Source organism: Phyllobates terribilis, unplaced genomic scaffold, assembly GCF_046119375.1.
Source record: "Phyllobates terribilis strain yellow unplaced genomic scaffold, ASM4611937v1 Scaffold_8__6_contigs__length_399053987, whole genome shotgun sequence".
Classification (NCBI taxonomy): domain Eukaryota; kingdom Metazoa; phylum Chordata; class Amphibia; order Anura; family Dendrobatidae; genus Phyllobates; species Phyllobates terribilis.
In genome coordinates, this window is record NW_027362768.1 from 346,083,154 (window position 1) to 346,096,464 (window position 13,311).

At 45.1% G+C, this 13,311-nt stretch overlaps 10 non-coding genes across 10 annotated transcripts; all 10 read left to right on the forward strand.

The window, feature by feature from the left end:
- The first annotated feature begins 877 nt into the window (after positions 1-877).
- Positions 878-1,068, forward strand: LOC141157797 (U2 spliceosomal RNA). Its single transcript, XR_012247837.1, has one exon. It is a non-coding gene; the product is annotated as a U2 spliceosomal RNA (small nuclear RNA).
- A 1,118-nt stretch (positions 1,069-2,186) lies between these two features.
- LOC141157798 (U2 spliceosomal RNA) lies at positions 2,187-2,377 on the forward strand. The gene has a single exon (XR_012247838.1). It is a non-coding gene; the product is annotated as a U2 spliceosomal RNA (small nuclear RNA).
- A 1,115-nt stretch (positions 2,378-3,492) lies between these two features.
- Positions 3,493-3,683, forward strand: LOC141157799 (U2 spliceosomal RNA). Its single transcript, XR_012247839.1, has one exon. It is a non-coding gene; the product is annotated as a U2 spliceosomal RNA (small nuclear RNA).
- Positions 3,684-4,804: 1,121 nt separating this feature from the next.
- On the forward strand, positions 4,805-4,995 carry LOC141157801 (U2 spliceosomal RNA). The gene has a single exon (XR_012247840.1). It is a non-coding gene; the product is annotated as a U2 spliceosomal RNA (small nuclear RNA).
- Positions 4,996-6,112: 1,117 nt separating this feature from the next.
- On the forward strand, positions 6,113-6,303 carry LOC141157802 (U2 spliceosomal RNA). The gene has a single exon (XR_012247841.1). It is a non-coding gene; the product is annotated as a U2 spliceosomal RNA (small nuclear RNA).
- A 1,110-nt stretch (positions 6,304-7,413) lies between these two features.
- LOC141160034 (U2 spliceosomal RNA) lies at positions 7,414-7,604 on the forward strand. The gene has a single exon (XR_012250023.1). It is a non-coding gene; the product is annotated as a U2 spliceosomal RNA (small nuclear RNA).
- Positions 7,605-8,720: 1,116 nt separating this feature from the next.
- Positions 8,721-8,911, forward strand: LOC141159853 (U2 spliceosomal RNA). Its single transcript, XR_012249848.1, has one exon. It is a non-coding gene; the product is annotated as a U2 spliceosomal RNA (small nuclear RNA).
- A 1,116-nt stretch (positions 8,912-10,027) lies between these two features.
- LOC141159510 (U2 spliceosomal RNA) lies at positions 10,028-10,218 on the forward strand. The gene has a single exon (XR_012249516.1). It is a non-coding gene; the product is annotated as a U2 spliceosomal RNA (small nuclear RNA).
- Positions 10,219-11,328: 1,110 nt separating this feature from the next.
- LOC141160035 (U2 spliceosomal RNA) lies at positions 11,329-11,519 on the forward strand. Its single transcript, XR_012250024.1, has one exon. It is a non-coding gene; the product is annotated as a U2 spliceosomal RNA (small nuclear RNA).
- Positions 11,520-12,635: 1,116 nt separating this feature from the next.
- LOC141159855 (U2 spliceosomal RNA) lies at positions 12,636-12,826 on the forward strand. The gene has a single exon (XR_012249850.1). It is a non-coding gene; the product is annotated as a U2 spliceosomal RNA (small nuclear RNA).
- The last annotated feature ends 485 nt before the right edge of the window (positions 12,827-13,311 follow it).

Sequence of the window (13,311 nt, forward strand, 5' to 3'; positions counted from 1 at the left end):
CTTTTGGATAAACAGACATATTAGGCAAGCATTTTGGAGCTTTCACCTAAATAACTACAGGTGGTGAGATAAGCTGCACAATATAATTGACCTTTCAGTATATTGTTGCACACACACCATCTATTTAGCAAATGCCCTTGTTATCAACAGCAGCCTTTTAAACTCACCTGAGCTAACAGGTATGTGAGCTGGTTACTCTGCTGCGCTTAAAATTTCTTTTTTGGTTTGCTACAATGCCTTTTCTGAAACGTTGTCTCCCTCTGCTGGAACACTGACTTCTTTCATTTAATGCCTGCAGACTATAAAAGAGAAACCAACCCAAAAAGTTTGGTTGATTAGTCTGTGGCATTCTTTTAAACTGTTGCTTATGGCGGTCTCTGTGAGCTTCTCAGTGACATTCAGCCATCCAGGTATCCCGCCTGCAGTAGACGGAATGTGGCAATGGAACGCTGGCTGCGCGTGTCATAATAGGCTCTGAGCCTTTATATACCTGCGCACAGCAGCAGCCACCTTCAGTCTGCTGCTGGACAGCCAGCAGCAGCAGCAGCAGCAGGAGAGGTAGTTAATCAGCAACCCTCCTGCTAAGGGTAGACAGCTGCTCGTTCCACCCCCCCCCCGCCTTAATTGGTTCTCCTCCCTTCCAACGGTGTTGAGGCGGGTGGGAACAGCCGGGGGTTGAGGGTACTGTGCTAAAAGAGGTGGAGTTATGCAGATCTAAAACACGTGGATTGCAGCAGCAGCAAGCCGAAAAGTGCAGGCATGTGAGGGATCTAGAGGTTGACAGCATGTCTTCTTAACGGGAGTCCAGGTGGCCATCTCCACAAATGGACTTTTCAGAATCCTTGGGTGGCACCGTAGTCGGAAACCAATTCTGGTTATCGCTTCTCGGCCTTTTGGCTAAGATCAAGTGTAGTATCTGTTCTTATCAGTTTAATATCTGATACGTCCCCTATCTGGGGACCATATATTAAATGGATTTTTAGAACAGGGAGATGGAAAAAGAGCTTGCTCTGTCCACTCCACGCATTGACCTGGTATTGCAGTATCTCCAGGACCGGTGCACCCCTTCTTTAATGCAGTTTCTAAAATCAGAAAGAACTGAATTCAATGCTTTTTGTTCATTTGGCTTGTTTGTCGGATTTTGGGATGGACTCTTTGGCTTTGCTTTTCTTCTCCTCATTGGATTTTTCATGTTAAAAGTTGCAGAAGCCAGATGACAAGCTCATTTTGGTTCAACTTCAGCAACTGTGCATTGCATTGCCATGTAATGTAATGCAATGCTATCTATCTAGCTCTCCCTCTATACTTCCTTTTGGATAAACAGACATATTAGGCAAGCATTTTGGAGCTTTCACCTAAATAACTACAGGTGGTGAGATAAGCTGCACAATATAATTGACCTTTCAGTATATTGTTGCACACACACCATCTATTTAGCAAATGCCCTTGTTATCAACAGCAGCCTTTTAAACTCACCTGAGCTAACAGGTATGTGAGCTGGTTACTCTGCTGCGCTTAAAATTTCTTTTTTGGTTTGCTACAATGCCTTTTCTGAAACGTTGTCTCCCTCTGCTGGAACACTGACTTCTTTCATTTAATGCCTGCAGACTATAAAAGAGAAACCAACCCAAAAAGTTTGGTTGATTAGTCTGTGGCATTCTTTTAAACTGTTGCTTATGGCGGTCTCTGTGAGCTTCTCAGTGACATTCAGCCATCCAGGTATCCCGCCTGCAGTAGACGGAATGTGGCAATGGAACGCTGGCTGCGCGTGTCATAATAGGCTCTGAGCCTTTATATACCTGCGCACAGCAGCAGCCACCTTCAGTCTGCTGCTGGACAGCCAGCAGCAGCAGCAGCAGCAGGAGAGGTAATTAATCAGCAACCCTCCTGCTAAGGGTAGACAGCTTCTTGTTCCACCCCCCCCCCGCCTTAATTGGTTCTCCTCCCTTCCAACGGTGTTGAGGCGGGTGGGAACAGCCGGGGGTTGAGGGTACTGTGCTAAAAGAGGTGGAGTTATGCAGATCTAAAACGCGTGGATTGCAGCAGCAGCAAGCCGAAAAGTGCAGGCATGTGAGGGATCTAGAGGTTGACAGCATGTCTTCTTAACGGGAGTCCAGGTGGCCATCTCCACAAATGGACTTTTCAGAATCCTTGGGTGGCACCGTAGTCGGAAACCAATTCTGGTTATCGCTTCTCGGCCTTTTGGCTAAGATCAAGTGTAGTATCTGTTCTTATCAGTTTAATATCTGATACGTCCCCTATCTGGGGACCATATATTAAATGGATTTTTAGAACAGGGAGATGGAAAAAGAGCTTGCTCTGTCCACTCCACGCATTGACCTGGTATTGCAGTATCTCCAGGACCGGTGCACCCCTTCTTTAATGCAGTTTCTAAAATCAGAAAGAATTGAATTCAATGCTTTTTGTTCATTTGGCTTGTTTGTCGGATTTTGGGATGGACTCTTTGGCTTTGCTTTTCTTCTCCTCATTGGATTTTTCATGTTAAAAGTTGCAGAAGCCAGATGACAAGCTCATATTGGTTCAACTTCAGCAACTGTGCATTGCATTGCCATGTAATGTAATGCAATGCTATCTATCTAGCTCTCCCTCTGTACTTCCTTTTGGATAAACAGACATATTAGGCAAGCATTTTGGAGCTTTCACCTAAATAACTACAGGTGGTGAGATAAGCTGCACAATATAATTGACCTTTCAGTATATTGTTGCACACACACCATCTATTTAGCAAATGCCCTTGTTATCAACAGCAGCCTTTTAAACTCACCTGAGCTAACAGGTATGTGAGCTGGTTACTCTGCTGCGCTTAAAATTTCTTTTTTGGTTTGCTACAATGCCTTTTCTGAAACGTTGTCTCCCTCTGCTGGAACACTGACTTCTTTCATTTAATGCCTGCAGACTATAAAAGAGAAACTAACCCAAAAAGTTTGGTTGATTAGTCTGTGGCATTCTTTTAAACTGTTTCTTATGGCGGTCTCTGTGAGCTTCTCAGTGACATTCAGCCATCCAGGTATCCCGCCTGCAGTAGACGGAATGTGGCAATGGAACGCTGGCTGCGCGTGTCATAATAGGCTCTGAGCCTTTATATACCTGCGCACAGCAGCAGCCACCTTCAGTCTGCTGCTGGACAGCCAGCAGCAGCAGCAGCAGGAGAGGTAATTAATCAGCAACCCTCCTGCTAAGGGTAGACAGCTGCTCGTTCCACCCCCCCCCCGCCTTAATTGGTTCTCCTCCCTTCCAACGGTGTTGAGGCGGGTGGGAACAGCCGGGGGTTGAGGGTACTGTGCTAAAAGAGGTGGAGTTATGCAGATCTAAAACGCGTGGATTGCAGCAGCAGCAAGCCGAAAAGTGCAGGCATGTGAGGGATCTAGAGGTTGACAGCATGTCTTCTTAACGGGAGTCCAGGTGGCCATCTCCACAAATGGACTTTTCAGAATCCTTGGGTGGCACCGTAGTCGGAAACCAATTCTGGTTATCGCTTCTCGGCCTTTTGGCTAAGATCAAGTGTAGTATCTGTTCTTATCAGTTTAATATCTGATACGTCCCCTATCTGGGGACCATATATTAAATGGATTTTTAGAACAGGGAGATGGAAAAAGAGCTTGCTCTGTCCACTCCACGCATTGACCTGGTATTGCAGTATCTCCAGGACCGGTGCACCCCTTCTTTAATGCAGTTTCTAAAATCAGAAAGAATTGAATTCAATGCTTTTTGTTCATTTGGCTTGTTTGTCGGATTTTGGGATGGACTCTTTGGCTTTGCTTTTCTTCTCCTCATTGGATTTTTCATGTTAAAAGTTGCAGAAGCCAGATGACAAGCTCATTTTGGTTCAACTTCAGCAACTGTGCATTGCATTGCCATGTAATGTAATGCAATGCTATCTATCTAGCTCTCCCTCTATACTTCCTTTTGGATAAACAGACATATTAGGCAAGCATTTTGGAGCTTTCACCTAAATAACTACAGGTGGTGAGATAAGCTGCACAATATAATTGACCTTTCAGTATATTGTTGCACACACACCATCTATTTAGCAAATGCCCTTGTTATCAACAGCAGCCTTTTAAACTCACCTGAGCTAACAGGTATGTGAGCTGGTTACTCTGCTGCGCTTAAAATTTCTTTTTTGGTTTGCTACAATGCCTTTTCTGAAACGTTGTCTCCCTCTGCTGGAACACTGACTTCTTTCATTTAATGCCTGCAGACTATAAAAGAGAAACCAACCCAAAAAGTTTGGTTGATTAGTCTGTGGCATTCTTTTAAACTGTTGCTTATGGCGGTCTCTGTGAGCTTCTCAGTGACATTCAGCCATCCAGGTATCCCGCCTGCAGTAGACGGAATGTGGCAATGGAACGCTGGCTGCGCGTGTCATAATAGGCTCTGAGCCTTTATATACCTGCGCACAGCAGCAGCCACCTTCAGTCTGCTGCTGGACAGCCAGCAGCAGCAGCAGCAGGAGAGGTAATTAATCAGCAACCCTCCTGCTAAGGGTAGACAGCTGCTCGTTCCACCCACCCCCCACCCCCGCCTTAATTGGTTCTCCTCCCTTCCAACGGTGTTGAGGCGGGTGGGAACAGCCGGGGGTTGAGGGTACTGTGCTAAAAGAGGTGGAGTTATGCAGATTTAAAACGCGTGGATTGCAGCAGCAGCAAGCCGAAAAGTGCAGGCATGTGAGGGATCTAGAGGTTGACAGCATGTCTTCTTAACGGGAGTCCAGGTGGCCATCTCCACAAATGGACTTTTCAGAATCCTTGGGTGGCACCGTAGTCGGAAACCAATTCTGGTTATCGCTTCTCGGCCTTTTGGCTAAGATCAAGTGTAGTATCTGTTCTTATCAGTTTAATATCTGATACGTCCCCTATCTGGGGACCATATATTAAATGGATTTTTAGAACAGGGAGATGGAAAAAGAGCTTGCTCTGTCCACTCCACGCATTGACCTGGTATTGCAGTATCTCCAGGACCGGTGCACCCCTTCTTTAATGCAGTTTCTAAAATCAGAAAGAATTGAATTCAATGCTTTTTGTTCATTTGGCTTGTTTGTCGGATTTTGGGATGGACTCTTTGGCTTTGCTTTTCTTCTCCTCATTGGATTTTTCATGTTAAAAGTTGCAGAAGCCAGATGACAAGCTCATTTTGGTTCAACTTCAGCAACTGTGCATTGCATTGCCATGTAATGTAATGCAATGCTATCTATCTAGCTCTCCCTCTATACTTCCTTTTGGATAAACAGACATATTAGGCAAGCATTTTGGAGCTTTCACCTAAATAACTACAGGTGGTGAGATAAGCTGCACAATATAATTGACCTTTCAGTATATTGTTGCACACACACCATCTATTTAGCAAATGCCCTTGTTATCAACAGCAGCCTTTTAAACTCACCTGAGCTAACAGGTATGTGAGCTGGTTACTCTGCTGCGCTTAAAATTTCTTTTTTGGTTTGCTACAATGCCTTTTCTGAAACGTTGTCTCCCTCTGCTGGAACACTGACTTCTTTCATTTAATGCCTGCAGACTATAAAAGAGAAACCAACCCAAAAAGTTTGGTTGATTAGTCTGTGGCATTCTTTTAAACTGTTGCTTATGGCGGTCTCTGTGAGCTTCTCAGTGACATTCAGCCATCCAGGTATCCCGCCTGCAGTAGACGGAATGTGGCAATGGAACGCTGGCTGCGCGTGTCATAATAGGCTCTGAGCCTTTATATACCTGCGCACAGCAGCAGCCACCTTCAGTCTGCTGCTGGACAGCCAGCAGCAGCAGCAGCAGGAGAGGTAATTAATCAGCAACCCTCCTGCTAAGGGTAGACAGCTGCTCGTTCCACCCCCCCCCCCCGCCTTAATTGGTTCTCCTCCCTTCCAACGGTGTTGAGGCGGGTGGGAACAGCCGGGGGTTGAGGGTACTGTGCTAAAAGAGGTGGAGTTATGCAGATCTAAAACGCGTGGATTGCAGCAGCAGCAAGCCGAAAAGTGCAGGCATGTGAGGGATCTAGAGGTTGACAGCATGTCTTCTTAACGGGAGTCCAGGTGGCCATCTCCACAAATGGACTTTTCAGAATCCTTGGGTGGCACCGTAGTCGGAAACCAATTCTGGTTATCGCTTCTCGGCCTTTTGGCTAAGATCAAGTGTAGTATCTGTTCTTATCAGTTTAATATCTGATACGTCCCCTATCTGGGGACCATATATTAAATGGATTTTTAGAACAGGGAGATGGAAAAAGAGCTTGCTCTGTCCACTCCACGCATTGACCTGGTATTGCAGTATCTCCAGGACCGGTGCACCCCTTCTTTAATGCAGTTTCTAAAATCAGAAAGAATTGAATTCAATGCTTTTTGTTCATTTGGCTTGTTTGTCGGATTTTGGGATGGACTCTTTGGCTTTGCTTTTCTTCTCCTCATTGGATTTTTCATGTTAAAAGTTGCAGAAGCCAGATGACAAGCTCATTTTGGTTCAACTTCAGCAACTGTGCATTGCATTGCCATGTAATGTAATGCAATGCTATCTATCTAGCTCTCCCTCTATACTTCCTTTTGGATAAACAGACATATTAGGCAAGCATTTTGGAGCTTTCACCTAAATAACTACAGGTGGTGAGATAAGCTGCACAATATAATTGACCTTTCAGTATATTGTTGCACACACACCATCTATTTAGCAAATGCCCTTGTTATCAACAGCAGCCTTTTAAACTCACCTGAGCTAACAGGTATGTGAGCTGGTTACTCTGCTGCGCTTAAAATTTCTTTTTTGGTTTGCTACAATGCCTTTTCTGAAACGTTGTCTCCCTCTGCTGGAACACTGACTTCTTTCATTTAATGCCTGCAGACTATAAAAGAGAAACCAACCCAAAAAGTTTGGTTGATTAGTCTGTGGCATTCTTTTAAACTGTTGCTTATGGCGGTCTCTGTGAGCTTCTCAGTGACATTCAGCCATCCAGGTATCCCGCCTGCAGTAGACGGAATGTGGCAATGGAACGCTGGCTGCGCGTGTCATAATAGGCTCTGAGCCTTTATATACCTGCGCACAGCAGCAGCCACCTTCAGTCTGCTGCTGGACAGCCAGCAGCAGCAGGAGAGGTAATTAATCAGCAACCCTCCTGCTAAGGGTAGACAGCTGCTCGTTCCACACCCCCCCCCGCCTTAATTGGTTCTCCTCCCTTCCAACGGTGTTGAGGCGGGTGGGAACAGCCGGGGGTTGAGGGTACTGTGCTAAAAGAGGTGGAGTTATGCAGATCTAAAACGCGTGGATTGCAGCAGCAGCAAGCCGAAAAGTGCAGGCATGTGAGGGATCTAGAGGTTGACAGCATGTCTTCTTAATGGGAGTCCAGGTGGCCATCTCCACAAATGGACTTTTCAGAATCCTTGGGTGGCACCGTAGTCGGAAACCAATTCTGGTTATCGCTTCTCGGCCTTTTGACTAAGATCAAGTGTAGTATCTGTTCTTATCAGTTTAATATCTGATACGTCCCCTATCTGGGGACCATAGATTAAATGGATTTTTAGAACAGGGAGATGGAAAAAGAGCTTGCTCTGTCCACTCCACGCATTGACCTGGTATTGCAGTATCTCCAGGACCGGTGCACCCCTTCTTTAATGCAGTTTCTAAAATCAGAAAGAATTGAATTCAATGCTTTTTGTTCATTTGGCTTGTTTGTCGGATTTTGGGATGGACTCTTTGGCTTTGCTTTTCTTCTCCTCATTGGATTTTTCATGTTAAAAGTTGCAGAAGCCAGATGACAAGCTCATTTTGGTTCAACTTCAGCAACTGTGCATTGCATTGCCATGTAATGTAATGCAATGCTATCTATCTAGCTCTCCCTCTATACTTCCTTTTGGATAAACAGACATATTAGGCAAGCATTTTGGAGCTTTCACCTAAATAACTACAGGTGGTGAGATAAGCTGCACAATATAATTGACCTTTCAGTATATTGTTGCACACACACCATCTATTTAGCAAATGCCCTTGTTATCAACAGCAGCCTTTTAAACTCACCTGAGCTAACAGGTATGTGAGCTGGTTACTCTGCTGCGCTTAAAATTTCTTTTTTGGTTTGCTACAATGCCTTTTCTGAAACGTTGTCTCCCTTTGCTGGAACACTGACTTCTTTCATTTAATGCCTGCAGACTATAAAAGAGAAACCAACCCAAAAAGTTTGGTTGATTAGTCTGTGGCATTCTTTTAAACTGTTGCTTATGGCGGTCTCTGTGAGCTTCTCAGTGACATTCAGCCATCCAGGTATCCCGCCTGCAGTAGACGGAATGTGGCAATGGAACGCTGGCTGCGCGTGTCATAATAGGCTCTGAGCCTTTATATACCTGCGCAAAGCAGCAGCCACCTTCAGTCTGCTGCTGGACAGCCAGCAGCAGCAGCAGCAGCAGGAGAGGTAATTAATCAGCAACCCTCCTGCTAAGGGTAGACAGCTGCTCGTTCCACCCCCCCCGCCTTAATTGGTTCTCCTCCCTTCCAACGGTGTTGAGGCGGGTGGGAACAGCCGGGGGTTGAGGGTACTGTGCTAAAAGAGGTGGAGTTATGCAGATCTAAAACGCGTGGATTGCAGCAGCAGCAAGCCGAAAAGTGCAGGCATGTGAGGGATCTAGAGGTTGACAGCATGTCTTCTTAACGGGAGTCCAGGTGGCCATCTCCACAAATGGACTTTTCAGAATCCTTGGGTGGCACCGTAGTCGGAAACCAATTCTGGTTATCGCTTCTCGGCCTTTTGGCTAAGATCAAGTGTAGTATCTGTTCTTATCAGTTTAATATCTGATACGTCCCCTATCTGGGGCCCATATATTAAATGGATTTTTAGAACAGGGAGATGGAAAAAGAGCTTGCTCTGTCCACTCCACGCATTGACCTGGTATTGCAGTATCTCCAGGACCGGTGCACCCCTTCTTTAATGCAGTTTCTAAAATCAGAAAGAATTGAATTCAATGCTTTTTGTTCATTTGGCTTGTTTGTCGGATTTTGGGATGGACTCTTTGGCTTTGCTTTTCTTCTCCTCATTGGATTTTTCATGTTAAAAGTTGCAGAAGCCAGATGACAAGCTCATTTTGGTTCAACTTCAGCAACTGTGCATTGCATTGCCATGTAATGTAATGCAATGCTATCTATCTAGCTCTCCCTCTATACTTCCTTTTGGATAAACAGACATATTAGGCAAGCATTTTGGAGCTTTCACCTAAATAACTACAGGTGGTGAGATAAGCTGCACAATATAATTGACCTTTCAGTATATTGTTGCACACACACCATCTATTTAGCAAATGCCCTTGTTATCAACAGCAGCCTTTTAAACTCACCTGAGCTAACAGGTATGTGAGCTGGTTACTCTGCTGCGCTTAAAATTTCTTTTTTGGTTTGCTACAATGCCTTTTCTGAAACGTTGTCTCCCTCTGCTGGAACACTGACTTCTTTCATTTAATGCCTGCAGACTATAAAAGAGAAACCAACCCAAAAAGTTTGGTTGATTAGTCTGTGGCATTCTTTTAAACTGTTGCTTATGGCGGTCTCTTTGAGCTTCTCAGTGACATTCAGCCATCCAGGTATCCCGCCTGCAGTAGACGGAATGTGGCAATGGAACGCTGGCTGCGCGTGTCATAATAGGCTCTGAGCCTTTATATACCTGCGCACAGCAGCAGCCACCTTCAGTCTGCTGCTGGACAGCCAGCAGCAGCAGCAGCAGCAGGAGAGGTAATTAATCAGCAACCCTCCTGCTAAGGGTAGACAGCTGCTCGTTCCACCCCCCCCGCCTTAATTGGTTCTCCTCCCTTCCAACGGTGTTGAGGCGGGTGGGAACAGCCGGGGGTTGAGGGTACTGTGCTAAAAGAGGTGGAGTTATGCAGATCTAAAACGCGTGGATTGCAGCAGCAGCAAGCCAAAAAGTGCAGGCATGTGAGGGATCTAGAGGTTGACAGCATGTCTTCTTAACGGGAGTCCAGGTGGCCATCTCCACAAATGGACTTTTCAGAATCCTTGGGTGGCACCGTAGTCGGAAACCAATTCTGGTTATCGCTTCTCGGCCTTTTGGCTAAGATCAAGTGTAGTATCTGTTCTTATCAGTTTAATATCTGATACGTCCCCTATCTGGGGACCATATATTAAATGGATTTTTAGAACAGGGAGATGGAAAAAGAGCTTGCTCTGTCCACTCCACGCATTGACCTGGTGTTGCAGTATCTCCAGGACCGGTGCACCCCTTCTTTAATGCAGTTTCTAAAATCAGAAAGAATTGAATTCAATGCTTTTTGTTCATTTGGCTTGTTTGTCGGATTTTGGGATGGACTCTTTGGCTTTGCTTTTCTTCTCCTCATTGGATTTTTCATGTTAAAAGTTGCAGAAGCCAGATGACAAGCTCATTTTGGTTCAACTTCAGCAACTGTGCATTGCATTGCCATGTAATGTAATGCAATGCTATCTATCTAGCTCTCCCTCTATACTTCCTTTTGGATAAACAGACATATTAGGCAAGCATTTTGGAGCTTTCACCTAAATAACTACAGGTGGTGAGAAAAGCTGCACAATATAATTGACCTTTCAGTATATTGTTGCACACACACCATCTATTTAGCAAATGCCCTTGTTATCAACAGCAGCCTTTTAAACTCACCTGAGCTAACAGGTATGTGAGCTGGTTACTCTGCTGCGCTTAAAATTTCTTTTTTGGTTTGCTACAATGCCTTTTCTGAAACGTTGTCTCCCTCTGCTGGAACACTGACTTCTTTCATTTAATGCCTGCAGACTATAAAAGAGAAACCAACCCAAAAAGTTTGGTTGATTAGTCTGTGGCATTCTTTTAAACTGTTGCTTATGGCGGTCTCTGTGAGCTTCTCAGTGACATTCAGCCATCCAGGTATCCCGCCTGCAGTAGACGGAATGTGGCAATGGAACGCTGGCTGCGCGTGTCATAATAGGCTCTGAGCCTTTATATACCTGCGCACAGCAGCAGCCACCTTCAGTCTGCTGCTGGACAGCCAGCAGCAGCAGGAGAGGTAATTAATCAGCAACCCTCCTGCTAAGGGTAGACAGCTGCTCGTTCCACACCCCCCCCCGCCTTAATTGGTTCTCCTCCCTTCCAACGGTGTTGAGGCGGGTGGGAACAGCCGGGGGTTGAGGGTACTGTGCTAAAAGAGGTGGAGTTATGCAGATCTAAAACGCGTGGATTGCAGCAGCAGCAAGCCGAAAAGTGCAGGCATGTGAGGGATCTAGAGGTTGACAGCATGTCTTCTTAATGGGAGTCCAGGTGGCCATCTCCACAAATGGACTTTTCAGAATCCTTGGGTGGCACCGTAGTCGGAAACCAATTCTGGTTATCGCTTCTCGGCCTTTTGACTAAGATCAAGTGTAGTATCTGTTCTTATCAGTTTAATATCTGATACGTCCCCTATCTGGGGACCATAGATTAAATGGATTTTTAGAACAGGGAGATGGAAAAAGAGCTTGCTCTGTCCACTCCACGCATTGACCTGGTATTGCAGTATCTCCAGGACCGGTGCACCCCTTCTTTAATGCAGTTTCTAAAATCAGAAAGAATTGAATTCAATGCTTTTTGTTCATTTGGCTTGTTTGTCGGATTTTGGGATGGACTCTTTGGCTTTGCTTTTCTTCTCCTCATTGGATTTTTCATGTTAAAAGTTGCAGAAGCCAGATGACAAGCTCATTTTGGTTCAACTTCAGCAACTGTGCATTGCATTGCCATGTAATGTAATGCAATGCTATCTATCTAGCTCTCCCTCTATACTTCCTTTTGGATAAACAGACATATTAGGCAAGCATTTTGGAGCTTTCACCTAAATAACTACAGGTGGTGAGATAAGCTGCACAATATAATTGACCTTTCAGTATATTGTTGCACACACACCATCTATTTAGCAAATGCCCTTGTTATCAACAGCAGCCTTTTAAACTCACCTGAGCTAACAGGTATGTGAGCTGGTTACTCTGCTGCGCTTAAAATTTCTTTTTTGGTTTGCTACAATGCCTTTTCTGAAACGTTGTCTCCCTTTGCTGGAACACTGACTTCTTTCATTTAATGCCTGCAGACTATAAAAGAGAAACCAACCCAAAAAGTTTGGTTGATTAGTCTGTGGCATTCTTTTAAACTGTTGCTTATGGCGGTCTCTGTGAGCTTCTCAGTGACATTCAGCCATCCAGGTATCCCGCCTGCAGTAGACGGAATGTGGCAATGGAACGCTGGCTGCGCGTGTCATAATAGGCTCTGAGCCTTTATATACCTGCGCAAAGCAGCAGCCACCTTCAGTCTGCTGCTGGACAGCCAGCAGCAGCAGCAGCAGCAGGAGAGGTAATTAATCAGCAACCCTCCTGCTAAGGGTAGACAGCTGCTCGTTCCACCCCCCCCGCCTTAATTGGTTCTCCTCCCTTCCAACGGTGTTGAGGCGGGTGGGAACAGCCGGGGGTTGAGGGTACTGTGCTAAAAGAGGTGGAGTTATGCAGATCTAAAACGCGTGGATTGCAGCAGCAGCAAGCCGAAAAGTGCAGGCATGTGAGGGATCTAGAGGTTGACAGCATGTCTTCTTAACGGGAGTCCAGGTGGCCATCTCCACAAATGGACTTTTCAGAATCCTTGGGTGGCACCGTAGTCGGAAACCAATTCTGGTTATCGCTTCTCGGCCTTTTGGCTAAGATCAAGTGTAGTATCTGTTCTTATCAGTTTAATATCTGATACGTCCCCTATCTGGGGCCCATATATTAAATGGATTTTTAGAACAGGGAGATGGAAAAAGAGCTTGCTCTGTCCACTCCACGCATTGACCTGGTATTGCAGTATCTCCAGGACCGGTGCACCCCTTCTTTAATGCAGTTTCTAAAATCAGAAAGAATTGAATTCAATGCTTTTTGTTCATTTGGCTTGTTTGTCGGATTTTGGGATGGACTCTTTGGCTTTGCTTTTCTTCTCCTCATTGGATTTTTCATGTTAAAAGTTGCAGAAGCCAGATGACAAGCTCATTTTGGTTCAACTTCAGCAACTGTGCATTGCATTGCCATGTAATGTAATGCAATGCTATCTATCTAGCTCTCCCTCTATACTTCCTTTTGGATAAACAGACATATTAGGCAAGCATTTTGGAGCTTTCACCTAAATAACTACAGGTGGTGAGATAAGCTGCACAATATAATTGACCTTTCAGTATATTGTTGCACACACACCATCTATTTAGCAAATGCCCTTGTTATCAACAGCAGCCTTTTAAACTCACCTGAGCTAACAGGTATGTGAGCTGGTTACTCTGCTGCGCTTAAAATTTCTTTTTTGGTTTGCTACAATGCCTTTTCT